Below are 13654 nucleotides of genomic sequence, written 5' to 3'. Positions count from 1 at the left end.
GGGCCCCTAAAAAATTAAAAAAATTAACATTTATCTGCCCCTGGCTGCCTATCATGCGGCCCTCGATGGCTTGCCAAAACTCAGTAAGCGGCCCTCTGCCCAAAATAATTGCCCGTCCCTGGTCTAAAAGAAACTAAAAGGAAGTGCTTAAGTAACTGTAACAAGAAAGGCAGCAGGCAGAAGTACATATGCATTTTGTAACAAATTATATTAATTTTGAAGATTCTCTCTAATTGAATTAGAAGTTCCCTCATTCTCAGTTCAAATGTCAGGGCAGAACTGCTCAGCTTTGTGGCCCTCTAGCCAAATGCTGCAATGCCTCTTAAACAACTGTCTATTTTAATTGGAAGTAACCAAGTGACAATCTTGAACAATTCAATGTGAAGTACTGCGTGATGAGCTTTTCTCTACTAACAGGTTCAAGATAGTGTTGCAGTCATACATAACAGGATTCCATCTTCATGTCCAGACAGTCTAGCCTAAATATACGCTAGCATACTGAAATCATACCTGCTAAAGCCAAGCTGCCAATAACCATTTATTATCCACCCATCCATTTACTGATTCAAAATAATTTTTTACTGCCAAGTTAAATATTTATTACACATGTTCATCCCAAATGCAGATTTCTACAAGGCTAGCTGGCAGAGGTTTATGCTATCATAACTTTATGATGAAAAATAAAAGTGAAATCACTGCTCCAGAAACCACCCGGGTGTTATTACAAGCACCACAGCAGTACAACTGTTCCGCAGGCTTTAAATTCTGAGCCTGTGAATGAACTTCCCGATATAAAGGGGGCGGGGAGGGGGGCAGGGGGAGAGGGCAAAGTGATCTTTTTTTTTCCCCTTTAACTAGTACTGAGGAAGACCTGTAGCAGGAAATTGTATTCAAGAATATCCAGACATAAGGATATTTGCATTAGTGCTTTTGAAAAAAGGGATTGATGAAAAAAAAAAAGAGGCTGCAGAAGGCAACAATGTAATGTTGCAAAATAACTCAAAACTTTCCTGTTTCATTACACTGACACATCCAGAAAGTCATACAATATTTGTATCTGAAGGAATTTCAGGTAAATGGATCTCTCTGTGGGGGGGGTTCTAATCTACTAAACTCACTGATTTTGATCCTTCTCTTCATATTTGTAAATTTTTTGATGCATCTCCATTAAGTCCCCTTTAAATACTCTTAATTCTGGTTCCATGCTCTCACCCAAGGCAGTCATTGTTTCTTGAGATCTACAACTGATTATGACTTAATTAAGTTTAAATAACTGGGCTAACATCTTATTTAAGAATAAGAATTTTAATAATTCCCTATACTAAAAATTACTCTGTAAAGAAGAAAAGAATTCTTCTAATGATTCGGTTTTAAGATTTTGGTTCCCATACACTTGTTACATATCCTAGTTACACAGACAATATTCTTATTTGGCTCATGACTAAAGTTAAACATTTTTATCATCTAAATTACAGAGAAATAAGGCCCTTCCTCTAAAAATGAGCTATTCATCCTCACCTGACTGAACTGATATTGTTTTTCACATCTATTTGAAAAGGAACTGCACAGGGATTATAGCGCAACCATTACTGGAAATACCTCTACTCCCTCTAACAGGCATTCTCTACTTGTCTTTGGAGACTTTGTACAAGGCTGTTTGTGTTCAACAGTTTGTGTGTTTCCACTCTGCTTTACAGTAGCTCACAATATGACATAATGAGGAGGTGAAGGTTTCCCTTTTCACTGGGTTAAATATAAAAATATAGCAAATATAATAGGGACTTTTATACACTGTACAAGCAGCATGCGTTTAAACCCTGGATCAATAACGTACGCACTCTTAATTCTGAACAGTTCCAGCATGATAATTCAGCCCCACAGCTCAAAAAACCTAAAATGCAATGACTGATTCATTCTAAATGCTTTACAATACGAAACAGAAAATATAAATGCATCAAACATAAAGAAAACTAATTTATTACTGCACGCAGAGTAGTTTGAAATGTCACAGAACATCTACAGCTGCTTATCAAAATTTACAGAAGTTTCATGTTTCTTACCCTCTTAAGTCTAGCAAGTAAGCTTTTCATGAAATATTTTGTTAAAGAAGAAAAAAAACAAAACCCCCAAAACACTTGGAGGCCAAGATAGAGTGAATTTAGAAGGTGGCTCCAGAGTAAAGGTATTTAACTCTTATATCTAATTAAAAATAATGTAGCACCAGAAGTGCTGAACAGTCTTGAATATAGTGAAAAAAATTATTGGCCGAGTGAAGAGCATAAGATCTTACAGCTCAAAGTGTCACAAATCATACAGAGCTAAATTACTGGCTCCTCCCCATGCCAATCAGTCCATCTCAACCAACGCCATGTCACTTTAAGCAAAATAATTTATAGGTGTTTTCTAATCCACATTTTTAAGAGAAAACAAAAATAATAAACAAACAAAATATCCTAATAGCTTGTGGACCAGACTCAGGATTGTTCAGACCACTGTAGAAAGCAACTTTATAGTGGATGACCCTTGACAGAAAACGCTACTCATGTCCCTCATATTTAAAGCAAAGAGCTCTTCTTCGGTCAGTCACTGCCTCTATACTAGTTAAGAGGGAAGAGGAAATCTGATAGCTGGCATCTCTCACACATCTTAATTTGCACTTTAAAACAAGCTAGCACATGAACAAGAAAAATACACTTCCTACAAAGAAATTCCACTAGAAACTCCAGTTAGAAGTAGATGTTATGATCCACTTGTATATAATCTATATATAGGTGTATATATGTATAAGTGGATCATAACATCTACTTCTAACTGGAGTCTCCAAATGGTCCTCAAGGATAAAGCAGAATCTTTTAGCAGGTATTTAGCCATCTTTAAAATGTAAGCAAGCACTTCTGGTTCCTATACTGCAAATTCACCGCATTGTTTCAGAATAGCCATCTGAAATGCTGGTGGTTCCAAAGATGTTCCGGCTTTTATTATCCTAGGAACAAATATTGTTAGTGTATAAGTAGTAATGAAGTGCAATATTTAATCTAATTAGGAAATCACCAAAGGAATCCCCCGGTTTTATCAAGAGCATACTTCCATGATTACTCTCATTGTATTCTACTTTGTCCATTTTGTTCACTGGAGGATGAAGAGCATTTGAATTATTAAGCCTATTTCTAAAGCTGCATGATGCCTATTAAAGCTTTCACGGATTTTCAAGTCAGCACTTAGATTTACTAACAAGCATACTTTTTAATCTGTATAACTTTACCTACCTAAATTTCATCAATGTTAAAATTAATCTACTCTCAGAGAAGATAAGTATTTCTTCCAAAAAGCTTAACTTCGCACCATAACCTGCAGGATAACACATACTAAAGGCTAAATATCTAAATTCCATTTTAGTGGCTATCATGGTCTTTATTTAAACTGACCATAAAACTATATTCTGGATAATTTTAACCATACAAGAGTCAAGTTCATATTAACTTATGACCTCTTCAAGCCCCAAAATGTAGAAACAGCACAAAACACACCTTTGTAGATTGTGAATCTTCTCAGAAAAGTTGCAGTTGACTTTCACTTGCAGCAAAAGATTAAATTTACTGTTATTTTTGGAAACAGGTGTTAGAACAGGTCAGCAATATAGACATTCTGCATATCTATATATGCAACGCATTTTGGTGAATGCTTATGGACGGCAATAAAATTTAAAATGGTGTAAGACTTGGTTTTATTAGAAATTAGAGGGGGAAGGAAATCAACTTACAAGCGAACAATTTACACTTCGGTCAAAAGCTAGGATCTCGGAGTTGTTATCTTGCATTTCTGCAAAACAAGCATTTTAGGCTTCTCATTAAAAGCAAACTTCCCACCATGCTTTCAGAGTCACCTAGACATCTCCTCATTCTTGAACAATTTTTTTTTTTTTTTTTAGGCGATTTGTTACAAGACTCTGGGGAGAACAGTCACAAGAGCCCAGTCCTTTCCAAATAGAGAGTTTAGAATATTTTAAATCACTTCCTTTCCTTTTTCATGTCTTTCTGATGAGGTATTTAGCAGAATCTGCAGATTCACTGGCATCTGACAGGGCTGCACTACAAATGCTTCTGCTGTGGCCTTGAACTTGCAACCTCTGGGCTGTCAACCATGCACCTTAGTACCCATGCTACTCCTTTTAAATCACTGTCTTGCTAAGAGTGCTGCATCTCCTAGAATAGATGGAGTCAAGAGAAAGGCTGCAGAATTGTGTGCGCGCTGATTCCAATAGATCTTCCTGTACCACTCCAGTACGGGGGTCTACTTTTCAGTCTGCAACAATCACTTGCAGCAATACTCCCAAGGACACCAGTATATACCGTAGAGAATAAGCCAATGTTTTCTTTCGATGTCAAGCATGAGGGCTCTTTATATTTTGATTTATCATAGAGCATTTGTAATAAATGCTTCAAAATCTCCTTACATACTGGCGTCTTCCCCTTTTGCCCACAAGGCATGGCACTCTGATCAGACCAAATTCATAGCTCTTCCAAAACTGCCCTAGCATTTTATTTTGCACAGAAGCAAGTCTCCGAGCAGGATATTATTAGCTCACTGTCTATATTTACTGTGGAAAACTAGATGATAGAGCTCCACATGTATGCACAGTTGAAACTGTTCTACACAGATCAGTCTCCATCAGGAGTTATAGCCTGAAAAGGTTTCCTTTCAAACACCTCTAGTTGGAGCAATGCTCAAGACAGACAATTCAGCCATTATCTACAAATTCTATGGAGACTCCAGCTCACATCCAAGTGCTTGAAACAATAAGGTGTTAGACACTGATCCAACTGTGAATAGACTTCAGCTGTTCACATTCCACAAACAGACCAAAAACAAAACAAAAACTGCACACGTATTCATAGGCCATAGCTCATTTCTTCAAAGCCTAAGGAGTTATATAGGCAAGGCCCTGGACACTGTCATGTTCAGTAAGCAGACTAGTAAGGTTTTAGGCAACAGCTATTAAAAAGTTTGCTTCTCTGTTCAGAACAATTTTTCCCCCCACCCCGCCCAGCTTAATTGAAGGAACTGCAAACAGCTCAGCCTTCATTCTGCCCTCTGGAAAAATGAAATGAGATTTCCAGCTGCATAAGAAACCAACTAACAATGGTTAAACAAAACAGAACTGTTCAGCACACTTCTCTGCCTCAGTTTCCATATCTGAAAAGTGAGGATAATTTCACATGTCCTTCCTATGTAAATGGCTTTGAATCTACAAGAGCAAGACAGACAGACAGAAAAATTAACAAAGCAAGACCATGCAAAAGCTCCTTTCCATCATTGGCTACAAAAAGACATCACCTTCATCCCCAAATAAACCATTTTTTCCTGGGACAAAGTTGAGTGGTTCAGAAATCCATGCCCAATGTCCCAGGATAAATCTGGAAAAAAGTGATTCTTTTTAGGATAACAGGTAACAACAGCTTATCCTGGAACATCATAAATGGCATTTGAATGGTTATTCTAGGACTACAATGGCAGAAGAGCACCAGTTCCTTCAACTACTCACTGAGTCCCGATTAGAGTAGCAATGTGTGTATGCACCAATGCCAGGATATTTCTGTACCCAGACAAACAAAGACATCAACGTGCCCATGGACAAATGTACTGGTTGTTCCTAGTCTCAGTGGCAGAAACATCTACCAATAAGGGAGAATTTAAAGAATCTACAAAGGTAAATTTTTAACTTGCCTTCCCCTTTCCGCTAACCAAGAGAACAGAGAAATGTTGCAAATGGAACTTTTGCCAGTGAATGTATCCTTTTACCTGGGCCTCTATCAATGAATCAAATGTTTGTACAAAGATATTTGTTTGTGCCTTGATACATTTTTGTCACCATGTCTGGCCCTTACCCTCGCCTCAAGCTAGGCCCATTTATATTAAAATCTAAAGGTAACTTGCAGGAAGCATGCACGCAACTAATACAAAACTGTTTTAGAACAAACAGTTATATTCCGTAACGGAAGAAACTAAAAACTCTGTTTGAAAAAATTCATCCTTACTGCAAAGGATGAATTGATAACAGATTTTGTAGGCTTGTTGTTTCCATTTTTAATGTTTCCAATTATTGTATTTACTCAAATCCAGAATGACACTGAATTTAAGATGACCCCACAATAAGTAGATTCTACACTAAATGGATAAATTGGTTATAATTTTCCATGTATAGAATCTAATTATGGGAAAGTTGTCTTAAATGCACCCCCCGCCCCCCCCGCTGTAGCAGGGGGGCAAATGGTGGGAGAAGGGTCAAGCAGCTTGACCCCTGCTCTGGCATACCTTACCCTGTGCTGCCTGTCCCCTTCACTGCCTCTGCTCCCCTGCAACCCCTTCCCATTGCCACCTTTCCCCCCACCCTCCAATGCAGCCTCTGCCTCTCCCTCGCCCTTACCTTGGCTCCATCAGGCTCTGACCCTGCTCCACCCTGGGGTATGAAGCATGTTTACTCCAGCCCCAGCCTGACTGGCCTAGTAACAGCTGCAGTCCAAGCTTAATGGCCCAGCAAGAGCTGCCACAGGCCAGGCTGAGGCTCCCTCCGTGGCCAAGGTTAGAGTGGGCCGGAGCTGAGCAAGGGTAGACGGGGAAGAGGCAGAGTGGCCCGCAGGCCGGAGGCAAAACAGTAGCTGTGGCTCTGGCCCTGATCCCCCAGCCCACCACTTTGTACTTGAATCTATGACTAGGGGCTCTCCCTACTCCTTGAACATTAATTGCAGGGGGAACCTCTTTGTAGATTCTAGTAAATACAGTACTTGTTCTGATAATTTTGGACTGCTAACAGTACAGTATAAAGTGTGGACTACAGGAATGGCCTACAAAGAACTTTTACATAAAATATAGAGTCTGTAAAGCCTACTTCAGTCATGTCTGACAACCTCCAACAACAGGGGCATTCTGCTAGTGAAATTTAGCCACTTAAGTATCCTAAACGAATGTAACCGATCTGCACATGTGCTCATTAAGTTCTGGCGACTGGCGCTCCCCTCAAAGCAACTGCTTAACTAAAGGCTGTATTTTAGCACCTATTAAAAGGAAACATAACTCTCAGAAAGATGCCGTACATCTTGTAACTGATTTTAGGATGTTCCGAGTTGACAACTACACGCACAACACACCAGTGTTGGAAAGGCTGAAATTAACATTTTATGAGGCATGTAAGTGAAAGAAAAACTAGGAAAACATCATGTACAAAGGGAAAATTGATAACTTTCTAATGTAAATCAGGAAAATACTTTAAACAATAGTTTGCACTGGCATAGGAATTTAGAAAGATATTTTCAAATGCCAAGTGTAAGCAACAGATGATAAAACTGAAGCTTGAAGTCACAACTGTTACTGGTGTAGCATGGAAGTTAAGACATGAGGTTTTATTCTGAATCCCAACCTTCCTCTCATTGAGATTCTCTTAAATCAGGCAGTCAGACGTGTCACTACTATCATAAGCTGATCTCTTTGCACGTCCCAGAGACTCCTTGCAACTGTCCATTTCCCTACTAGCTCCAAGTCCTGTTCTCCCATTCCTCCTCTCTTCAGGAAGGACTGTTCAATACATTGGCAACACATAGGAGGTGCATGCAGGTTCATGTGCACCCCCTGAGCTTGGTTGTGCACCCCCTGTAAAAACGTGTCAGCAGCGTCTGCAGTCAATCACCGCTCGACAACAACAACAAAGTCACCAGCGTCTACAGGCGGTCCCTGATCGCCGCTGCCAGCGGTGTCTGCGGGTGGTCGTCAACCACTTGTCAGTGCTAACCAACCCGCCCCCGCCAGCACCATGGCCTCCTGCGGGAGCTCACCACTTGCCACCACCACTCTCCCACCGCTGACACTGCCACCACCGCCTATGGGAGCTCGCCGTGCTCCCCCAGCCTCCGGGGCCGTGCGGCTTTCATGGTTTAACATGTTTATAGGTAAATCTGTAAGACCATTAAATGATTTCTTTGTTCTGCCTGAGGAATATGTAGGGTGATCATAGGTCCCAGTTTCACCGGGTCAGTCTCAAATTTCACGGGCTGTCCCAGGGTCCCAACCAGTAGAGGAAAAACTCAAACAAATGTCCCTAAGAATTGGCTGCTTGCATTTGCATGTTGCTGCCTTGGGCAGTCGCCCACCCTTAAGGCTGGCCCCGACTGATTTTACTGAGCGTGCAATAAAATTCACAGCCCAACAGACTCGGGACCAGGAGCTGCCGCTGCCATGTGGAGCCCAGGTGAGGAAGAGGCGGGGATGGGATGGCTCAGACCCCTGCCCTGGAGGGAGCAGGCTCCCTCCCTGCCTCCTGGGGACCTGCGTTTGCAGGGGCAGCTCCAGGCTCTGCCCTGGGACTTCTAGTAGAATTGGGACCAGGGAGTGGCGGCCACCACTGTGCAGAGCCCAGATGAGGAGGGTGGGGGTGAGGCAGCTCAGATCCCTGCTCTACCCTGGAACTGCAGCCCCAGCCAGCTCACAGCCCAGCGGGGTGAAGCCAGGGAGCTGTCCAGAGCAGACCCCCTGGGACCACAGCCCCAGCCGATTCGCAGCCCAACTGAGTCAGGACCAGCAAGCCACATAGTCCCTTCACCCCTACCAGATGCCGGGGACCTATGTTCGGGGAGGCAGCTCCAGGCTCTGCCCTGGGACTGTGGCCCTGGCTGGATCTATCCTGCCAGGGCCAGCCACCTCTACTCCTACCCTGCACCTGTGCAGCTGCAGCAGGTGTGGGACCCCGGAGCTGTCACTTGGGTCCTCCACTTGGGCACCAGGATTGCATTGGGGGGCACAGGGGGCTTTTGTTCTCTGTGGGCAAATCCCCCCTGTCTCATCACTCTACTGGAGCTTAACCAGAGGCTGGAAGAGGTGCAGCACTGCTAAGATTTTGGCAGGGGCAGTACAGGGCTGCTCCTCCTTTGCCTGTAGCAGCACCACTGACTTGGGAGAGGGAGGGAGGGAGGGGGGAGCAGTGTCCTGGATTTCCCATAGCCTCATATTATTGCCCAGGAATATGCCATTCAGGGTATCAACACTTCAAACTATCTGGACAATGAACAAAACTGAATCATGGAAAGGGGACATGGTTAACATGGCAGCCATCGACCAGCTCTTGGACCTGAAGACAGTGACAGACCTGCCTAAAATGGGGTAGGCTAATCAGATGCATGGAATTAAGTTTCCCTCCTTCAAGTCTTCCCAATTTTCGTAGAATATTCCTTGAAAATCTACAGTTATCACATTACATGCAGACAAGCAGGAAATGATCACAGTTGAGTGTAGGACCCAACTTCACTCAGCCAAAAATTACTCAAATTTTCCCACAAGAAAACACTGTGGGCAAAAGTTTTTTTTAAATAACCAATTCCGCTAAATTTCTTCAGTGTCAGAATTGTCAGAGATGCTGCAAATAAAAATGGGAGATTTTAGCCAAAACATCTCTTTCCACTATATAACAGAATGTTATCAGTTCAAAGCCTCCTTAATTTACACAAAGAAAAGGCAATATACTAACAGAGATAAAAATTATTGAATCCTATATTTAAAGTAAGCTTCCAGTACCTTTAGGTGATCCAGGGACAGTGAAGTTTTGGTTTTAGCTGAGTAGGGTATTTATGTTGGAGAATGCCTAAAAGAAAAATGCAGCATTAGCAATTTGCTTTCTGAAGCTACCGAAGTATTTTAACTTTTATCACGAACTTCTCATTGCTTAAAAGCATTATCAGGAGCAACGGAGAAACTTCTGATAAGAGCTAGGCTAAAATATTCCACAGTATAGCTGTGAAACAATTCCTTAGGAATTGTGTAACCGCAATCTTCTGAAAACCACATATTTTAAGCTTCTTTCCATCATCTGTTTTGTAAGATCCATTCAATATATGCATTGTAAAACAAGCCCAGATGCTGTCATATTCAAAGGGGCCTTAGAGAATAGGGAGCCTAATCCCTGTAAAACTTCTACTCTTAGACAAGAAAATGCATTATGCCCTCATTGAGAAAGTTAGCAAGCAAGTATAATTTTTAACCAAGAACTTCAACTTGATTGGGCAGTTTTCCTCACATTACTTTTTTCTTCCAACCCCAAGTGACTTCCCTAAATCTGGGGGAGGGAGCTCAGATTGTGGACTCCACCAATCCCACTTTTCATTTTGCTTTAGTTTAAGGGATGCTTAATAACAAGTGCTTCTTGTGATTGACAATCACGAGAATTAATGCCAGAGTACTAAGAACAGATAAGGAAACAGAACATAATCACCATCTAAACCAGTAGCAATGTAATGCAGTAAAGCAAAGAAATTTCCAAGTTTTTAAAACAGCAAGCATCTCTCCAGACATTAAAGTAAGAAAGGTGCATACAAAGCTGCCAGTTATAGAGAATGACTCTAAGAGTATACTGCAGGATTTTTATGAAAGCTGCTTCAGTACCATGATCAGGTTCCTTAATATTTCTGAACAAGTCCTTGTGAGATGCAGGACATCATGCAGTAGGAGGAAAGGGACAAAAAATGGAGCCCATGTGTAAACTGCTTTTGAGGAAGCCTATACTTGCTTTTGCAAGTTACTTGAAAATTCAGTACCTATAAGCAAACTCTTGTCAAAGGTTAATGAAAGTAACAATGTGGCAACAGTTTCAGCATTCAAACTGAGTTATGATTTTTCATCCAAAGAGGTGGTAAAAAAATAACCTAAACAGCTTTTAACAAATAAATGCTTTCTATATGAATGAAATCTGACATTCAGTTTTCATTTAGACAAACTCCACACAATCTGTTGTATTCTGACTGCAGATATTACACAAAGATCATCCAGTTTTGCCAGTTCTTGAGACTTTTTTTTCTGGCTCAGGTGCTGTCTATTATTTTATCAGCAAATGATAGTCTTTTGCCTAAACAATCGGTCTAGTAATCAGGAAGATCTGGGTTCTATTACTGGTTCCACTGCAAACTACTTTTGCAAACTCTGGCAAGTCATTTTGCTCATTTCTGCCTCAGTTTCCCATATTTTTTTATACACACACACACACACCTTTGCACATACATATTATGAAAATAGTTAAAGTTCACCCCAACACACAAGTGGTGCTTAATATTTCAAGCAAATATTCAGGTACTGGGGTAACATATAAAAGCATCTACAAATAAAGCACTGAAACTAAATGCCAAGGTTCAGGTTTCCTCCATTAAAAAAAAAATCCCAGGACCTGTGTTTGGCAGAGATATACTGATCCTTAATACATATTCACAGATCCACTGAAGAATTTCTAGCCCTGATGTGCAACAGGACAGGCTCCTTAATTATGTTACATATTACCATTTTACACATGCTATCAAAAAGTTGGATACGTGGAAGCTGTGTGATTTTGAATAAAATAAATGTATTACCAAGACTGGATAGTTCATAGGATATTGCATCTTAAATGCAGTCCCTTGGTACTATGACACTCTTGACACATCAGTTCTAGATACATTAAGTCCCAAACTAGTGTTACAGTTTCCAACACAAAAATCTTGGTAGAGCCAAAGCTTAAGATGCTCTCCCTTTTTTCCCCCCCACCTGAATAGTCTAGTAAAGAAAGAAGCACACACTTTGTCAACAGCACAGCCTCCAAAACAGGTTGCCAAATGATTTTAATACTGTCGGTAGCAGAATATTTTTAAATGCTTGGACTTGTCCTTTTAGACTCCTTCCTCATTCATGAAGTGACCTCCCCATCACATTGGGCATTGATAAGGCAATTCAAGAATGCTCACCAAGTACTGGTATATTTTTTAAAACAGTCACTGGCCACATAAAATCAACTGACAAATGCCAATCTACATAATGAAAACTGTACAAGACATGTTGAAATTCCTATTATTTAGGTACCTTTTAGAGGAACCAAAACTAGTTTATTCTACACTTACGAGATTTTATAGAAATTATGATCAGAAAAAAAACACCTTTCTACATAAAATACAGTATCTTAACATTACAATTTCATTACATAAAAAAGTTACAAATACATTGCTTAGGGACATTTTTAAAAACTAAAAGCATTCCTCAAATGATAAGCTGTTATATTATCAACATCTGTCACTTGTACACTTTAAACCCTTTGTGTCCAATCACAAGGCTGAGGAATCATTTCCAAAGCAAGTTTATGAGATAAGACATCTAATTAAATCATATATCTTTTTCCATCTGATAAAACCGAAAAAAGATTCTTAGAAAACCTGATGAAGTTCTACAAATGTATTCTGTTTTCTTAATTCTTGCCTTTCGATGACTGCCAGAAAAATCAATGATGTGTTGATAATACAATTCTAAATCCCCAGTTCGAGCTTAAAGAATATGCTCCCCTTGATCACATTAGTTATAAAAATGAGATAATAATTTAAAAGGACGTGCATTTACTAGAAGCTAGTGCAAGCTGACAAGTTTCTAGGAACCAATGTCTGAATGGGTGTGACCTTTCTTTGAAAAGGTTACCAGATTTCATCTAGAAACACTAAGTAAGGGAGTCAAAAATAGTAACTAATTAATGAGGCATAGTAAGGCAGCCTATTTTGTGTCACTATGCTTACCCAATATCAAGAAAAGTCTGAATTATTGGAAGTACAAGTTACACGGGGACAAACTACTTTCTTCTCATTAACAACAAACTCTTGACTGGGGTATACAGAAGAAAACAGGAGTGCTTATACCACAGTTTGTTAATTCAGTAAGCAGAACTGAACATAAGAGATTTATTCAAACCGATTTACCTTTGGTATTTATAGGGACAACATTTCCAGACCGAGTGCCACACATTCCTTCCTGTATTTAACCTCACCACACTCGTGTGAGGTGGGGGAAGTGCTACCATCCCCATTTTGCTAGCACAGATCCAACAGAGATCCACAAAAGGACACTGGCAAATGGACTAAGTCTAGATGCCCCTGCATCTTAGTTCCTAGAAGGGCTCAATTCTGTAGGCACATTGAGACCACACTTAATACAGACTGAAATACTGAGCTCAGCACAACACAGCAGCCACGGCCACTTCCATTCAATGAATATGATACATGATTAGTCCTAGGAGCAGGGACTGGAACCCAGGACTCCCATCTCCTAGATGATGCCTTTATCCCTGGGGCAGAGCTATGCTTATTCTTGATCTCTCTCTTTGCTGCACAGAGCAGATCATCAACAGAAAGGATGAGAAGTGTCCCCATCACAGCCTAGCAGTTAGGATGCTCTCCTTGGAAGTACAAGACATGGATTTAAATCACTTCAAGGCTGAGAAGTACACTAAACCCAGGTTTCTCACTTCCCAGGAAAAGGCTGTAAGCATCAGGCTATTATATAATAAAGAGGTCCTATCACCAGGTCTCTTATAAGAAATGTCAGCCACCTTCCAGCCTCAAAGTGGGATGACTTACATGTCAAAACCCTTCTCAGGGATTATACCTGTGAACCTCAATCTCACCTGCATACTGAATCAAGAGCTACTGAGTTCAAGAAAAAAGTGGGATAGCAGATACACCTGCCTCTTCAGCACCTTCTAACTGGTTAGCTTGTGGTGTCTTCATGCTGGCTGTTGTGAATCGTACCCGACTGCCTCGCATCCCTTAGTATAAACATAGGAACCTAACTTAGGGCTGTGGCCTCCACTGTCATGGCCAAGCACCTAAAAGTA

The 13654-nt window shown here is 40.7% G+C and overlaps 1 protein-coding gene across 10 annotated transcripts in view; it reads right to left on the bottom strand.

The window, feature by feature from the left end:
* Positions 1–9625, bottom strand: part of STAU1 (staufen double-stranded RNA binding protein 1) — a 37998-nt gene extending 28373 nt beyond the window's left edge. For all 10 annotated transcript variants that reach the window (XM_025191830.1, XM_025191805.1, XM_025191848.1 and 7 more), the window contains exon 1: positions 9559–9625. The gene's annotated coding sequence lies outside the window, so the exon portion shown is untranslated. The remainder of the gene's footprint in view (positions 1–9558) is intronic.
* Between the last annotated feature and the right edge of the window lie 4029 nt (positions 9626–13654).

The sequence above is a fragment of the Alligator sinensis genome, unplaced genomic scaffold (assembly GCF_000455745.1).
Source record: "Alligator sinensis unplaced genomic scaffold, ASM45574v1 scaffold76_1, whole genome shotgun sequence".
Classification (NCBI taxonomy): domain Eukaryota; kingdom Metazoa; phylum Chordata; order Crocodylia; family Alligatoridae; genus Alligator; species Alligator sinensis.
This window is presented reverse-complemented; position numbering and strand designations above follow the sequence as displayed.